This window comes from Dermacentor andersoni, chromosome 1 (assembly GCF_023375885.2).
Source record: "Dermacentor andersoni chromosome 1, qqDerAnde1_hic_scaffold, whole genome shotgun sequence".
Classification (NCBI taxonomy): Eukaryota; Metazoa; Arthropoda; class Arachnida; order Ixodida; family Ixodidae; genus Dermacentor; species Dermacentor andersoni.
Window position 1 is genome coordinate 61,921,467 of NC_092814.1, and position 17,009 is coordinate 61,938,475.

A 17,009-nucleotide genomic window follows, 5' to 3' on the forward strand; every position below is an offset into this window, starting at 1 on the left:
GACCTTCATTGGGCACCACTCTTTGTTTGTGGCGCATAATAATTCATAACGTATATTACTGCTATTGCTCGCGGAAAGGGTCGCGCAGGGGATAAAGGTTCTCAAGAAGTTTCTGCGCGAATGGTCTCTTATTTACCCTGCCCGTTCGTCTCACCTGGAAATTTTCCCGGCAACCGTTCCGGTGGCTCAGTGCCTATTGCGTTCAGCGAGGTTGATTCCTGGTCAAGGCGGACCCATCTATATTGAGACAGTGACAGTCATTAAGGGTTACGGAATGGATTCCAAGGGAAGGAAAGCGTAGCAGAGGGTGGCAGAAAGTTAGGTGGGCGGATGAGATTAAGAAGTTTGCAGGGACAACATGGCCACAATTAGTACATGACCGGGGTAGTTGGAGAAGTATGGGAGAGGCCTTTGCCCTGCAGCGGGCATAACCAGGCTGATGATGATGATGATGACAGTGCCAAGAACTTTATTAGAGTGTCCTGAGGAGCTCGATTGGGGGGAACCGAAGGCTCCCCGTTCAAGTTGGTGGCTCCGCCCACGACGGGACAGGGAGAACGCAAAAAAACATCTAATTGAGATAACATTTCGATACACATCAATAGAGAACGTCCGGTAGCCAAACATAATATAGAGTTAGCCTCTACAGCGTGCCTTGTGTGGCTCAGGTGTAGCTTAGTGACGTAAAAATAAATAAATAAATAAATAAATAAACAAATAAATAAATAAATAAATAAATAAAATCCGAGAACAGCTAAGCGCTTAATAGTTGTGAATGCGAGAGCGTTAATGTCCAACTGAACGCCGCTGAGCGGTCCTTCGAGTTATGAACTCCTCGCAGACAAGCGAGCGCGTTGAGACTCTTGGCGAACGCCTCCTATAGATAGCACAAGGCCGGTGCACTGGGTGCACTTCAATCCGTGGCATCATGCTACCCTGCCCGACTGCCGTAGAACCTAATCGGGAATCCCACTCCCCAGTAAGGCGCGGTGACTTTGACGTCACGGCTTTCGTCACGCCGGGCTTGGCGATGGAAATTTCGGTCCAAGTAGCATGATGTCCTAAATCAGAGTGCACAGGGCTGCTATCTAGGTGGCGCTGGTTTATCCCAGTGGGTAAGCCACTGGGCTTCTGAGCGTGGGGTCGTAGTTTCGAAACTCACTACCGTCAACGTTTTTCGTTTCGAATGTATTTAGTTTTTTATACATTAATTTCTTTATAGCGATTACCGAGGCGAAGTTAGAACGCAGGCGAGAGCTTGGCGGACAAGGAACGCGGGGATAACACAGGCGTCCGAGAGCGAGGGTGACGTGGCATCGCGGCGAAGCCCTCTCTCCTCACGCAACAGCTGGCGCGCCAGTGCGTCAGCATGTGGTCCCTCTCGCCCGTTCTGCTCCGTCGAGGCCCACACATGACGTGGCGTCGCAGCCAATGGGAATTTAGCGTTTCGTTGCTACAGGCGCCGCCTTTTTCGCTGCATGGGCATTTGATGCTTTCGCATCAATAAATCAACCCACTGACGAACTAGCCAACCAATATAGCTGCTACCACTGTAGGTGCTGCAACTAAGTGCTAAACAGCTACATGGTTTAACACTTTTTACGCTGGCGTATGTGTCTAGTAAGGGATGTTTCGGCACGAAAATATTTGACAATGGCGCCCATGAGCAGGTCCTGGATGGACGTCTAGATGTCCAATTCCACTCATAATAAATGTCAACATGCGTTGAACAGAGTGCTTTCTAACCACTGAGCGGGCTTTCAACCTCCTTTAAATGTGAAAGCCAAGTGTCCGCAGTTTAATCACGTGCACTCCGTATGTGTGCTGGGGAACGAATAACGATGAAGAAAGCTATAACGTCATCATTATAAACTCTATAAACACTACTCGACTTCCTCATGAGAGAGAGCATTGCCTCTTCTCCACCGTAAAGCGTTGACGTCTGCACATTTTGGGGCGTGACGAAACAAGGCAGTAAATATGGACTGAGACGAGTAAAGGTGACGACACGAGCTCTAGTGTCGGGTCGTGTCGTGTACTTCTTCTCAGTCTATGTATTTTGCGCTGTTTCCATGCTTCCAACTAACTTTAACCAACCAGCTCAACGTCGTACCAGTTTGCATTCTGTAGATGTACGAACCAGGTGAAATAAATGTGATGGGCACTGGTAACGTATTTTTAACCATTGACAACACGTTGATATGGGTTGACGAATTGAGCATGCTGTCACTGTGGTGCGCTGACTACTCGCCAAAATACGCCAACTAGAATAGGTCAGGTTACACGTAAGAAACTTGCCCTCATGGCGCTTGTAATGCGGCGCATAATTCTGTGCATTGATACCTGCAAAACAAGCGAAAGTTTCTCGACTGCGTGGAGCTTCTCGTTGTAGCGCAATTGAAAACGATGAACTATTACGGCCAACTTTAAAAAAAATTGTTCTCGTATAATTTCACGAGGGTAGCCATCTAAGTAAAACCGAATGCACTTGACCAGCACCGTCGGTAGGCTCCTTTGCGCTCGTAGCTTTTAATGAACCTTAAGCAATGTCGTAGGTCACTGCCTCTCCGGCATTTCAGAATAGGTGAGAAGCGTGCATATACTCGTGTAACAGTTTTCCCTACTTCAATTCCGTGCTACGTTACGAGTGAACCGTGGAAGACCTTGGCCTACAACATGGCCATGTGCTCCACATGCGCACTGCTTCGTCGTGATGGCAGAGCGCTCGATGGCCGCTGCCTTCCGTGGGTTGAGACCGGAGCCGCGGGTCCGACGACGTCGGCGGCGGCAGCAGCAGCCAGGGCGGCCCTCCCTCGTGGTGGCCGCAGGCGGCGCCAGGCAGGCACGGCAGCACTCGACGACGTCAGCTCGCGCTGAAGCGAAGGCGAGTGCGTTCCCGTTGGAGTTCATGCGCCCCGCGTCAGTGGATCAAGGATAACGGCGAGCCAAGGCTGTTCGGCGGAGGGGAAAAAACAAGCGAGGTTCGCGGCAGCTGCATTCGAACTCCGACGCCTGGTCGTCGACTCCCGGACTCCCAATGCCATCCCACGCGCCGCTGCCGTGGCGGCGTCGCCGCGCTCGACCTCCTTAGGGGCTGGTGGCCGCGCCGATCCTTTGCGGCGGCGGCCTCTCAGGGACGCGCGCCCTCGGCTGCGCGCTGCCGCTCCGTGGTGCCCGACGGCGGATGCACCGCCGGCCGCTTTTGGAGCCAGGAATGCGCAGTGCGCCACTGCGCGCTGACCGCGCACACGGGCATGGGCGACGCAGGGGACAAAGCTAACCGAAGGCGTGCTAATCCAGCATGCTGGTGAAGCGATGGTCCAGTGCTCTTTACTCGCTCATCCTGTGTAGCGCTGATCCTGCTTTTATTCTAAAGGTACTCTGTAGATAGACAGGATGCTACACCGGAACGCGGAGGTGACGAGTCCGAAGAGGATGCTTTAAGCGCGACATTCAGGAGGGCGCCGTTAGTGGCGACTTCTCCTAACAACGCGAACGTGTCGTCAAGCGTGCGCCGCTTATCGTTCGTCAGCAAGGCACGTTTTCTATGAGAAACGAAGCGTCCCACACTGATGGCCCAAAGGAGACCAACGATTACAAGTAAGAGGAGCGGCGACTCGACAAGGACGGAGCTCAATTTGATATATTTTTTTATCCGACGATGTTCCTACGGGGGGAGGGGGGGGGGGGGAGCGCTCTGGGCAATAATTATCATTGTGGAAGTCTTCCGACGCAGATATCAGGATGTCTTCGCCCTTGTTTTCCAAAGAACCATATATATATAGCTTATAAGACAAATGACAGGTAGCGAGTCACACTTTGTATTCACTTTCTAATAAAGCGTGACTAAATGGAAAAAAAAAACAAGGACGGAAGAAAAAGGGGAGGGTGGGAAGCTGATACCGATAAGAATGTATGCTGCTTTTGGCACGAGTATACGTTTTACCTATGCATAATGTACGCTCTGCAATAAAGGGGAGGAGCACCAGAGAAAGCGGTATCGTCGAAAAAAATTAAATTAAGGGGTTTTACGTGCCAAAACCACTTTCTGATTATGCGGCACGCCGTAGTGGAGGACTCCGGAAATTTCGACCATCTGGGTTTCTTTAACGCGCACCTAAATATAAGTACACGGGTGTTCTCGCATTTCGCCCCCGTCGAAACGCGGCCGCCGTGGCCGGGATTCGATCCCGCGACCTCGTGCTCAGCAGCCCAACACCATAGCCACTGAGCAACCACGGCGGGTTGGCATCGTCGAAGCTCGACGTAGATCGAAATAACGTTCATTCTAGGACTCGGTGCGATGCACTTGGCCGGCACGCGAGCCATTCTCACCTCCCTCTCAATGAGCCTCCTTGCGATTCTGACACATGTGAGCGACATCGGGGCTTCAGCTCTGCCGCAGCTCGCTCCGGAAGCGGTGCACCATGGCACACCGGGCAGAATATTTTCGTTGCTTGGACAGCAGATATCTCCTTTGTGGTCGCTTGATGAAATACGTATTGTATTATCTGGGACAGCGTGTACACGGCGAGTGGCTTGAGACATCCCTCACCTCCTTTCAACCTCCGAACCACAGTGTGCGTTCATAGCTGCGGCTTTAGGCAGCAGACAGCACTTTGCCGGAACCGCGGAGACACGCATGCAAGGCGCTCGCCACTGGACCATCGTATCGGTGACGCATTGTTGCACACGTATATACCTATAGGCCGCGCATGGTGAGAATTCTGTCGTATACTGGTTTGCAACAGCCTTGTGAGAGCAGCTCAAACGTCCCAAGCACGATAAAAATAGGAGATCATGAAAAAATTGAAAGAAATATCGTTGTTCTAGGAAGTATAGATGCGACAATGAGAATACGTAAGTGCAAGTCATAAGAATAAAATTACGCCAAAAGGTTCTTGATCAGATCTTGGCATGTCCTCACATCCTGTGCCGCGCTTGAGATGTTCTTGGGACGCGTGACTAGTGCGTGTACTGCAAGAAAAAAACAAAGCAAGAAAATAAAAAAAAGATAAGGGAAGGAAACCGTGCTCGGTTTCTTACCTTCTTTATTCAGTGCAGTCATCAGGACAAGATGCTCTTCGCACGTCCTTTGCTTGCGATAACAAGCTGCGGAATAAGTTATGGGTCGCAAAGCTGTGTACCATGGGCTACGGGCTAATTTTTACCACGTGGCGTTCTATAACGTGAACCTAAACTCATGTCATTTTCGCACCCCTCACCTATTTGAATGTCGCCGACCTGGCAGAGGAGAAATTCCCCTGCGTCGTGCTCAGCAGTATATAGAGCACTATCCGCCGAGCTGTTCATCTGAACCACTCATCCCCACCAGTGCTTAAGAATACGAACCACGCTTCCGGCGCACATACAGATGACAAAAGGGATCAGTTATAGCCCGCAAAGAAACTTCACGTCTCCTTATCGAATTCTTAAGAGAGACTGGTTTGATGGACATATGGTGAAACCCTTCAGCGGTATTGTAAGAGACGCTCGGGCGGACCAATTGCCGGCCTTGATCGCCAGGCTAAACCCGCCTGTTGCTACAATTCATCACCACCACCACCACCACCACGACCACCACCGATGACAAATGTATCGGCCAACATCATCTTTCTGGCAAATTTTCTTTGCAACTGAGAAACAGTAAGTGATTGTTTCTTTTATGTTCAAATCGTGCAGAAGACTCGGTGGTTCCGGAAATCGAAGCATGCAGGTTCAAGAAGGAATTCGACATACTTTCCGCGTGCTGCTGCTTCTCACTCGTTTCGGCTGAGAGTTGTTCGTTTCAGACATGCGTGTTCCTTTCGCTTTCGCCGTGTATAACCGAGAGGAGCAGCGAAGGAAACTTCTTAGACAAAAAAGAAAAGTCATCTCCCAAGCACTCCGTACTGGTGGTTAACCAGCGAAGCTGAAATGTGCGGCCTCGGTCGGTGTTTATCACTGGGTTAATCCCGACGGTTCAATAAACGACGGCTTGTTTGGCTGCCGGATTTTCGGTACGCAGTTGCTGCTTGCGCTCGGCTGCACGAGCCTGTTCTTGTGCCCGGGCTGCAGCATCGGGACGGCGTAGACGAGCTCCTTCCCAATTCTGCTCGCGGCGTTGCTGATCGAAAGCAGCCTGCTCCTCAGGAGTACCTATAGATGAAGCGTGGCCTACCCATTTTGGAGCTGGAGAGAAACTGCTGCGCGCGCGCTTGGCTGCGACGGACAGCAACGACGTCACTACTAGCGCAGCTAATCCAACACCACCTAGATAGAAGAAGGCCTTTTCATTCCGATCCATGACGCCATGTTACCTAGCCTGACTGCCATAGAATCTAATGGGGACGCTCACAAGTATAGGCAGCAGTTATTTTGACGTCACCGCTTTCATCACTCCAGCCTTGTCAACGGAAATTTCGGGCCAGGTAACGTGTCATCATGGATCAGAGTAAACATGCCTTACGCTATCTAGGTGGCGTTGACTAATTAATCGTGTGCCTCTCTTTCTCTTTCTCCCTATCTTTCTTTCTTCGCGCGTGCGCGTGTTGTTGCGCCGGAGGAGTTTTCGGCGTACAGGCGATCGACAGACGGACGGACGGACGGACGAATCCGCTAGCCATATACAGCTTCGCTGTAAAAGAATCTCGAAAGCCCGCGCCGTGGTGCGCAGAAGACGTAAGCTACGAACAGGAAGAATTAAGCTGTCTGCGCCCGAGTTCTCTATTGTTTAGTCTGTTTGCCCAAGCGCTAGTGCGCGCCTTTGTAAACAAATGCGAAAGCCCTGTAGACGCACGACAGAAGCGCTGGCGCTGCTATAGCGTGCACCCGCTCGACTTCAGCGCCATTGTTTAGCGCAGGGGGAGCACGCACGGCGGTCTCCTTGAGACTTGACTAATTATGACAATTATAAAGTGCAACTCGACGCGATTGTCAGCTTTAATCGTAATGATAATAATAACACGGGCCGCTCATGTCATCCGGGACATTAACATTGAACTTCAGTAGGCGCGCGTACTTGCGACAGCGACAGACAAAAAGGGCTGGAAGGAAAATAATAAAGAAAAAAGACCAGCCGTAGACTTCCTCTCCCTCTAGGTGAAGGCGACGGCCCATTGTGTTCCTTGCCGTCTCGGCTTCCTAAGGGTAAGTGCCGCGAGCATTATGCGCCCAGTCTGTTAAATATGCAGCAAGGACTCTAAACCGCTGGTATATAGTACAGATGTGCCGTTAATTTAGACCGGTAGACATCTTGTTTGATCTTTAGGGACGCTACATTTCTTGCATCTCGGTTAGACCAAGGAGAAAAAAAAAGCATTGTGGAGAAAAGGACGGAGGAAAGCCCCAGAAACTGCGAACAGGAGCTGCGGCAGCTTGCATTTGCACTATTTTGTCAAGGCGGCGTTATTAAGCGTTAGCAAGTTCGGGAATTTCGAAAGTGAAATTGATTTTCGACGAGAGGACAGGAGGAACGTGGCAGTAAAGTATTTGAGGTCGGAATGTATTCCTTTATACCGACCGGGCACACTTGTTCGTTTGTTTATAATTCCTTCACAATGTTCACATTGTTCGCGTCTATAGCAAAATACATTGTAAAACGAGGAAAGACGAGCTTATGTTGTTTTACAGCGACTGACGGGAGCCCAGGTTTCTCTCGGAAGGCATAACACCTGCGCAGCACAGGCGTTACTAGCGAGAACACAATAGCATTTTGCAGAGAAACAAAAAATAATACCGAGACTAGAACATGTCGGAGTGAAATGCGGTACAAAATATCGACACAGAAAATGCATGAGCGAGCGAAATTGTGGTGGAAATTTTTACTACGCTGTCTGGCAACGAATTCATTGCAGAAAAAAAAAAAAGATTCATACTAACGGAAAATACTGTAGACGCTTCAGGAAGAGCGCTACAGAAACTTTAAACGACGCCTGGTAGCGTGTTTCTTCCATGAATAAGTCGATCAAAGGTGTCGAGGAAATATTAGAGCTGACATTTCTCGTAGCTGCTGAGAGTATTTAAAAAAAATTATGGGGTTTTACGTGCCAAAACCACTTTCCGATTATGAGGCACGCCGTAGTGGAGGACTCCGGAAACTTCGACCACCTGGGGTTCTTTAACGTGCACCTAAATCTAAGTACACGGGTGGAGAGTATTTAGGGAACAGAATTTTATGTACTAGAGGTCTGGATCTTCGGAACACATTGCCTGTTCCTTTCTTTGCCGACTTCACACTTTCGTACCTAACGTGTAAGACGCTTTTTTACCTTTAAATAGTTTTCCCCAATGTTTTCTCTGGCTACCGTTACATGTTCACGCACATCAATTTTTAATTTATTTTCGAGCAACTTCGTAAAACGTGCGAACGAAACGAAGGCTTTTGGAGTTTTCTCCAAATGGTGCACGAAGGAAGTTCTGTTCCACTGAGAGAGAGAGAAAGAGAAGGAATAACAAGGACGCTAAACAGGTTGCATCTAGCTTACCACTATGCAGTGGTGAAGGAAGAAGCGGAAAGAAAAAAAAAAAGAAACGGACAAGAAGCGATATGCACGCACATACAACGTCCGCTGTGCATTCAAAGGCGGTCGCACAGTTCACTCGTTTTTAAAACGTGCAGCAGGTCTCTGGTGGCGTTGTGTGCTAACGGCCATCAAATGCATGGTCCAAATATCTTCTGTGAACGCTCTGTTCTCCAGCCGGCTCAAAAGCCCGCAAGAACTGTCTTTCACCATCAAAATAAGCGCAGTAGATGAGTATGCATACTTGGCCTCCTCGCCATCACAAAAGTTGCAAGAGGCACTGTCCATCATGCCGATGCGTAAGCATTTCCACTGTTCTCGCTAAGTAGTCTTCAAGGCACGCAAAAGAGAAAACACACACACACACACACACACACACACACACACACACACACACACACACACGCGCGCGCGCGCGCGCACGCACGCACACACACACACGCGCACGCGCGCACGCGCGCACGCACACACGCACGCACACACGCACGCACACACGCACACACACACACACGCGCACACACACACACACACACACACACACACACACACACACACACACACACACACACACACACACACACACACACATATATATATATATATATATATATATATATATAAGGAGACAAGGGGACTTCGTCCTCGTTTCCTTAGCGCTGTAACCTTTGGTTTTAAGTGTTTCAGTGGCTTCTGGGTCATTGTGGTATTTCCGGCAACGAACTCGCCGACGAAATTGCTAGAAAAGCACATGAAGGAACAAACCTTGCCTCTATACCTTTATGGAAGATTGACGCAACCCAGCACGCTAACGTAAGCAAGCTAGCGCATGATTTGACATTGAAGAAATGGCACATTTGACTTTAATCACCATCCGTGGTTGCGTTCACTCGATCCATGTGTGCAACTGCACCCGTTACCTGGTCTTCCCCGAAGGGAGGAAACACTGATGCGTCGCTTGCGTCGGGGCGTTGCATTAACGAATGCATACTCATTCTTGATCGGAATGACCGACAACGCCGAATGCAGTGCCTACGGTGTCGAGGAGACTATAGAGCACCTTCTGTGCTACTGCCCGTCCTTTGATAATGAAAGGCTTGAAACCGGCTAGACGAAAGACCTTTCTCGTTGGACAAGATCTTGGGGCCATGGTCTCGCATATCCCAGCTGCAGAAGGCCACAAAAGCGCTGCTGCGATTTTTGAAAGCTACTGGAGTGAGCGACTGTCTGGGATGCAGAGTAGGAAATGTTTAATACGTCGGCGGCATCAACACTGGACTTTCTCTCCTTCTCTTACAAGGCAAGCGAAGTTGTAAAAAGGGCCACTTGCTAAGACTGTCGAACGCTATAAAACTAGCGCGAGTATTATGAAATGACTTGCATAACGAAGGGAAACATAGCCTCGCCAGTACCTTCTGCAGGTATTGTAAGTTGCATTACGACGAATTTCGCGGCCTGCTTAAAGAAATCGTCTATATATACTTATCGACCATCCCAACTTTATTCCATTATAACATGCCATAAGAAACGCACACGCACAAAAAAAGCGCGTATCCTCGTTGTCGGACTTTTGTGTTAATGACTCGCGTGCTTTTCGCAACAGTATGCGTGGTAATGAGGGCGCTATATATGCCAAGACAGACTTGAGGGTACTTACGTGTATACAGGCCATAACGCTCGTAGTTCAGGCAGACCATATTCAAAGATGAGTACGCGGGCAATGCTAGCGATAAGCTGTCTTTTTGCGACCTCTACTTTGCCGAACGGCGAGAGCCATTAGATAACGAAGCGCTGGTTTAGTCACGGTGACCGCGTTGTTACACTGTAAAAACCAGGTGTCACTTTAACGGTCATCACTTTCATCGTTTTCGACGATCCATCGGCGTCATTCCGAGAAAAGATTCACAAATACATCATTAAAGAAGAAAAAAAAATTGCTCGTGGTAATAACGCGATTCGATTGGCTGCCAAGTGCCTCGTGGTGTGCGTTTTACAAAATGGCGGCTAAATGATCGGAAATCGAGTTGCGAAGATATTTCCCAAGATTTAGTGCAGCCTCTTTAAGTGTAGCTTTCTTAAAAGACATGACTTGATGTCTTCTTCTTAATTTCCTATTGCGGCAATAAGCATGCATGGTGTGAGAGTGAGAGTCCGTTGAAACACGCGCCCTTTCCAATATAATGTTGAACTACAAAAAACAACGCGTGCGAGTGGCCTAGCCTTCCTAAAGAACAGGGTCGGCGACACTACGCATGCGCCGAAACTAAGCGCTGCTTATGGATTCTTTTGGTACGCAGAGCCGTCACCGCCCCGCTAGCTTTCTTCGCTTAAATAACGCTCGCTAATGTGTCAGTCGTCAACCAGAGTGCGCCAGCTTCGTTTGCGCGTGGCTTCGTCGTCTTGTCTTGGCGCTGCAGTAATTATGAAGAAACGCAAGACCGTCCTCATCGTCCTGAAAAGCTTTTCGGAATGTCGTCAACGCAGCCGGACTCCCCCCTTCTTGACACAAGCCGGCGAGAGCTCCGGTAACACGCGTCGCAGCCCCTGCACTTCCTAGAAAAGGAGTAAATTTACTAAAATGTCGCCGTTGTTCTGCTTTTAATTGCCTTCATTTGTCGCAGTTGAGGGTACTTCACAATTCCTGTCTCTTTTTCTCCCGCAGCTATTATTATTTTGCGTAGGTAACTAGAGCATGTAGTTTTCTAAACTAAATGTTCATTCTTGTACCCGGCCAAGAGGAGTCGAGCTCTCTTTTTATTTTTCTCTCCCCGTTTTCGGAGCTCGCTAGTTTTATTGCCATACCGATGCATTTGCTTCCCATTAAAAAGGCAGGCGGGGGTGCCCTGAAGCCTGTACAGTTTGTTTCTCGTCATTTTACTCCTCGGGGTTTCTTTGAGATCAAACAATAACAACATTATTGTGAATATAATTTGTGGCCTCTTTACACCGCGAGAATGAAACTGGATACCAGGAAGAATAATGGCAGAAGGTGCGAAAGGTGCCGCGGTGCAAAGAATTAGTAACGTTAGAAGCGCAGGCCACACTTGAGTAAACGAAGCTAATAAATGTAACGGGGCTCTAGGATATTCCGAACAATGAAGGGTGTCGAGGCAGCCTCGTACTTAGAGCGTCTTTTTTTTTGTTTTTTTTTCTTTCTTGGTAAAGGGAGAGTATTTGGCTAAGTTTAAGGAAGCATAGAGAACTGAGTTGAAAAGATTTCGTGAAAAATAAAAGCAAAATAAGCACGGAGACAAACACATAATGCCCGACCGGTGTGCTTCTGTATTTTTGTCTATTCGGCGCAGGTATTCGTTCATTATATTCGTTTTTTGCGTGCTCTTGATGCCAGCAGTCGCTTTCTATATCCATCACTCCAGGGGACACTTGCACTTGTGCGCGGCGTATCGTCTGGAGCGATGCCTCACTGGAGCCACGGGCATTCTGCCAATGTGCTCGAGATAACTATGCCAAGTGAAATCAACGATGATGGGACATGTCTGCCGTTCGTTTCGTCACATCCACTTCCGCTGGCTTAGCGAATCAGCGTGCACTGAGAGTGATATCCACGAAAGTGATCAATCGAGTATACGACTTCTGCTTCAGTAATATCACGAAGAAGGAATTCGCGCTAGGAATTTCAGCGAACATTCTTCGTTTGCAAGATTGTTCCCTTATGAAACAAGGACGCGCCCTTCGCGACGGCAGAGTCATGGTGTGCGTTTTTATCTTTTTCTCTGTGTCCAGTGGGACGAAGCACGCTGCCAGTGTGTGTGTATATATATATATATATATATATATATATGGCACGGAGAGATGAGATGCATTTCTCTTTCTGTCCAGTTTGTTTTGAAGTCTGTCTAGCAACACGTATGGGACACGACGATTTCGCGGAGAGAAACAGACGGTCGATTCGTTTGACGACCTGCCGCCGAGCTTGTTGACTTGCTGGCATTTTTGTTTATTTCTTTCCGAGTGAAACGGGACCCAAGTGAGCGCAATTCCGAGAGACGGAGATTGAATACACAACGCGGCCGTTATTGCCGCCGCTGAGAGGCCTGCATTCCGGACGCGTAATTGGTTGTGGTCCGCAGATACGGACAGAACAGATGAGGGAAGAGAAAAAGGGGGTGCGAGTTAAAGACAAAAAAAAAAAAAAAGCAGCCAAACACGAGAAAATGCCGCCTGAAAGAGCGGCGATTCCCCGTTGCGCAGGGAGGCAGGCAAGCGCTATCGAAAGCGAAGGTGGCGGGCGGCGTGCAACGCGCGGGGAGCGCTGTTAGCTAACTTTCTCCGAGGAAACCGCGTCCTTCCTCGGCGCGGCGGCTTCGACCCTCCTTGTTTGCCTTGCATTCAGTGCTGTTCGTCCTCGATAGGGCGACCTCAACCCGCTTAGCGGCTATTCCTCCTGCCGCCGAGTGCGCGCCGCCAGAGTCGGTGCAAGAACGCCAACGGTCGACGCCAGCGCCGCGGCGGCGGAGGCGGCAGAGGGCGGCAGCTGCCGTCACAGCTGTCGCGGCACGATCGCGTCACCGGCAGCGCCAAATCGGCGACGACGCTCGACGCTGTCGCCGCGTGGCCCCGCGATTCCAACGCGTTCGTGACGTCGTGGGACGCGCTGTTCCGAACGGCGCAGCCTCTGTGCATGCTGATGCGCCTCGCCCTTCGTTGGTTCTTCGTTGTTTACAGGCAACCTTATAGCGAAATCCGCACATCGCCTTCGCCAGATTTTACACCACGTGGCGTACGGACCTTGAAGATTCGATATTCGCGCGATGAAACTCGCCGTGTGCTGGACAAAAATAGAATACGCATAATAATAAAAACAAAACAGGACCACGCCAACAGCTTTCACCGCCGAGCGCGAATTGGGAATGGCTGAGAGTGAGAGAATAAACTTTATTGTACGAAGGAACTTCGTGGGGTTAATCTCGGGTGGAGCCTTCTTGCAGAGCCCCACTGGCCGTAGCGGCTCGCCGGGCCTGGTCCAGGGTCGCCAGTTGGCTTCCCAGTTCCAGCTCGGGAAGCCGTGCCTCCCAAGACCACGTCGTGAGTGTTTGTGATGAGCTCACCAGCCTGGATACTGCCTGGGCTGGCATGGCTGATGTGATAATCGCCGCGTGTACAAGACGAACGGCCAGCTAGTCAACTTTGAATCAGCGGTTTTGCTGAAATACATAGGCTTGCAGAGGCTCAGTAGCGCTTCGAGTAAGCGGCTGCGGAATATCGAAAAAGCGCCCCCCCCCCCCTCCCCGGTATTTCGCAGCGATTTGCAGTAGGTCTACGTATTTGTGACATTTTTGCACCTTTGTTTAATATATGCCCAAGTACTACGACCGAAACAATACATCATTGCGTTTTCGGAAACCTGATGCAAAGGAATAAATTCACTGATCTGCGAGCCAAATGCGACGGCGAAATTACTTTTCGAGTTTATAGAACGCACTTGATAGCCTTAAGCTGTAAGCGGTCGTTGGCATGCTCGTTGAGCGTTACATCTATGGGACTTCTACACTCTGTGCTGCCGCCCTTTGATTTCGTGTTCCATCTGCTCAAAATGGAGGAGGCATAAAGACGTGTGACGCCAAAGCGTTGTACTCTCAGAACTACATTGCTTTTCTGCCAGGCACCTGCAACGGAAGCCGCGGCGCCATGGAAACCTCTAAATCAATAAATAGTGAAGTTACCTGCGTTATTCATTGATTGAGGTTCTCCAGTGTCTCCGTCTCAAATTTGCGCCACTTTCGGTTCTGATACTTCATCCACATGTCAACGCTGGTCTATCGTTTCCGCTGAGCGCCAACCACTGACCATTTACGTGCCAACAATAAAATTACTACTGCTGCTACTACTACTACTGCCATTATTATTATTATTATTACTATTATTATTATTATTATTATTATTATTATTATTATTATTATTATTATTATTATTATTATTATTATTATTACTATTATATAGGAAGAAGAACAACAACAATGAAAGCTTTACGTCACATCCTACGCAGTGTTTGATCATAAATGACGCAAATGTTCCTTTGGGTTCAGAGAAAAGTTTTCATGTGTTAAATGTGTAGCATCGCTGCCGATTTGATGCAGATTTCCAGTGGAATCGACTTTCTGTGGCTAACTTATCATGGTTTATCTTTTTTTTTTTTATTTACCATGAACTAAGTTTCCAATCACAAATCTCCTAGGCGAACTAGAGTGGACTCCGCTTACGTATACGTTTCTTTTCCAGTTCAGTTGTCTATTTTTCATCACACACAACAAATGTACACAAGGTGAAAAAAATGGTGAAATAATGGTGACCGGAAAAAAAGCTGCGTTATAGCAACTTGACGGAGCTCCGGCCACCGTGAACAAGCAGCAAACAGGCGCAAACACTGCATCACAAAATGTGGTAATAAATAAATAAATAAATAAATAAATAAATAAATAAATAAATAAATAAATAAATAAATAAGTAAATAAATAAATAAATAAATAAATAAATAAATGTGGTAATACGCACAACTGTTAGGACACTACAAGATGCAGAACAAGATATCTTGGAATGCAGATCCCAGAAACTGGGATAGCGTGAATACTAACATGCCATGTCAAAAAGAAAATATAAACACCACATGTTCACTAATTGGAAAACAAACTAAAGCGGACATCATAAAAAGAAATAAAATAAATAGGAAAAAAATAATATAAGCAAAAAAAGATACAGACAACTTGTATACGTTCGAAAATTAATGAAAGTTGTACGTAATAGTATTTGCTGCGTTAAGGGACATGTTTTGACAATAAGCTTTTATTGAAAACAAGCTTTCAAAGGAATAGTTCCAACATACGCTTCTTACTTACGGTTGAAGTTTCTATCTGTTCTTTAGAAAGCTCGTTCAATATGTTGGGTAAAGTATGGCATAATCTCTGGCGCCCATATTCTGTGCGTGAGAATGGAACGTGCCAAGGAATTTGACATCGCTAGGAATATGGCGAGATATTTTTTTTGTAACGTAGCTTATTGCGAAAATGCCGCTAGATTACCTTGTACTGCATTTTTATAATTTCGGCTTAGTTTATGATTATATAGTTCAAATGCTCCGACTATATTATTTTTTAAAGTAATTCTTGGGTGTGTGCGTTATAGGGAACATTTTCTTTTGCCCGAACTGCCTTTTTTTTTGCAAAACCATAAGTTTGTTTAAATTATTTGCTGTTGTGCTTCCCCATATTATCGCGCAATAACTTAGTTGAGAATGGAATATAGGATTATATAAAATTTGTTTAATTTTAAAAGGAAGAAAGTACCCCGATGCCTGCTTATAATTCCAACAGATTTCCGAGCTTTAGAGCAGATTGAGTACACATGATCGTTCCAGGACATATGTTCCGTAAATACTACGCCTAGCGTTCTCACCGACCTTTCAAGCTTTATCGTATATGGGCCCAGAACAATTGTGTTTGGTATGGTTACGGGTGTATATCGAGCTCGATATAAGACACACTTTGTTTTGGATTCATTTAGCAGAAAGCTATTCCTTTCAGGCCAATTCTTAGTTCGCGACAAAGTACACCTGCTTGTTCTGTTAAGTTAGTTAAATGCTTCCCATGAACAAACATTGTGCAATCGTGGGCATAAATGATAAAGTTGCATTCGGTATTTATGTTAACAATATCATTTATGTAATACAAGAAGAAAATGGGACCAAGAATGCAGCCCTGTGGCACTCCTGTAGTAACTGGTCTAACGTTAGATCTGCATTCAATAATTTCAATAAATTGCTTACGTGATTCTAAGTACGATCGGATAAGTTCAAGTATACTTCCTCTAAAGCCGTATTTTTCCAATTTAGAGAGCAGTAGAGTGTGATTAACATGGTCGAAGGCTTTGCTGAAGTCTAGGTATATTCCCGAAGTCATCATTTTTTCTTCGATGTTATTTAAAATTGTCTCCTTTTGTACCAGCAATGGAGATTCTGTTGAATGATTTTTTTTTTTTCTAAAACCGTGCTGGCGGTTTGTAATTAAATTGAATTTGCATGAAAGAGAGTCCATTCTAATGTGAATTAGTTTTTCGAGACATTTCGAGAATATGGGCACTATCGATACCGGGCGGTAGTTGCTAAACATATTCTTGTCCCCTCTTTTGTGAATAATCGGATCGTTACTCTCGCTACTTGCATGTTTTTGGGAAATACACTAGTTGATAGAACCAAATTATAGATATGGCTTAGCACAGGCGCAATAAGGTCTAATACGTGCTATATCGGTGGCATTTTAAGACCATCGGCATCTTTGCTGCGACTGTTTTTAAGTCCGCTGAAAATTGAGACAACCTCCGATACATAGGTTGGCAATAGGAACATCGTCTCCGCAGCACGTGTCATGTTGCCGACTGCGTCACTGCTTGTACTTTTGTTCGCGTCTGCCGTCAGCTCTACAAAGTAATCATTCATTCGATCTGCTAGTTCCTTTCCTTTCAAAAATATGCCATCAACAATATCGGTTCGCCCTTGTG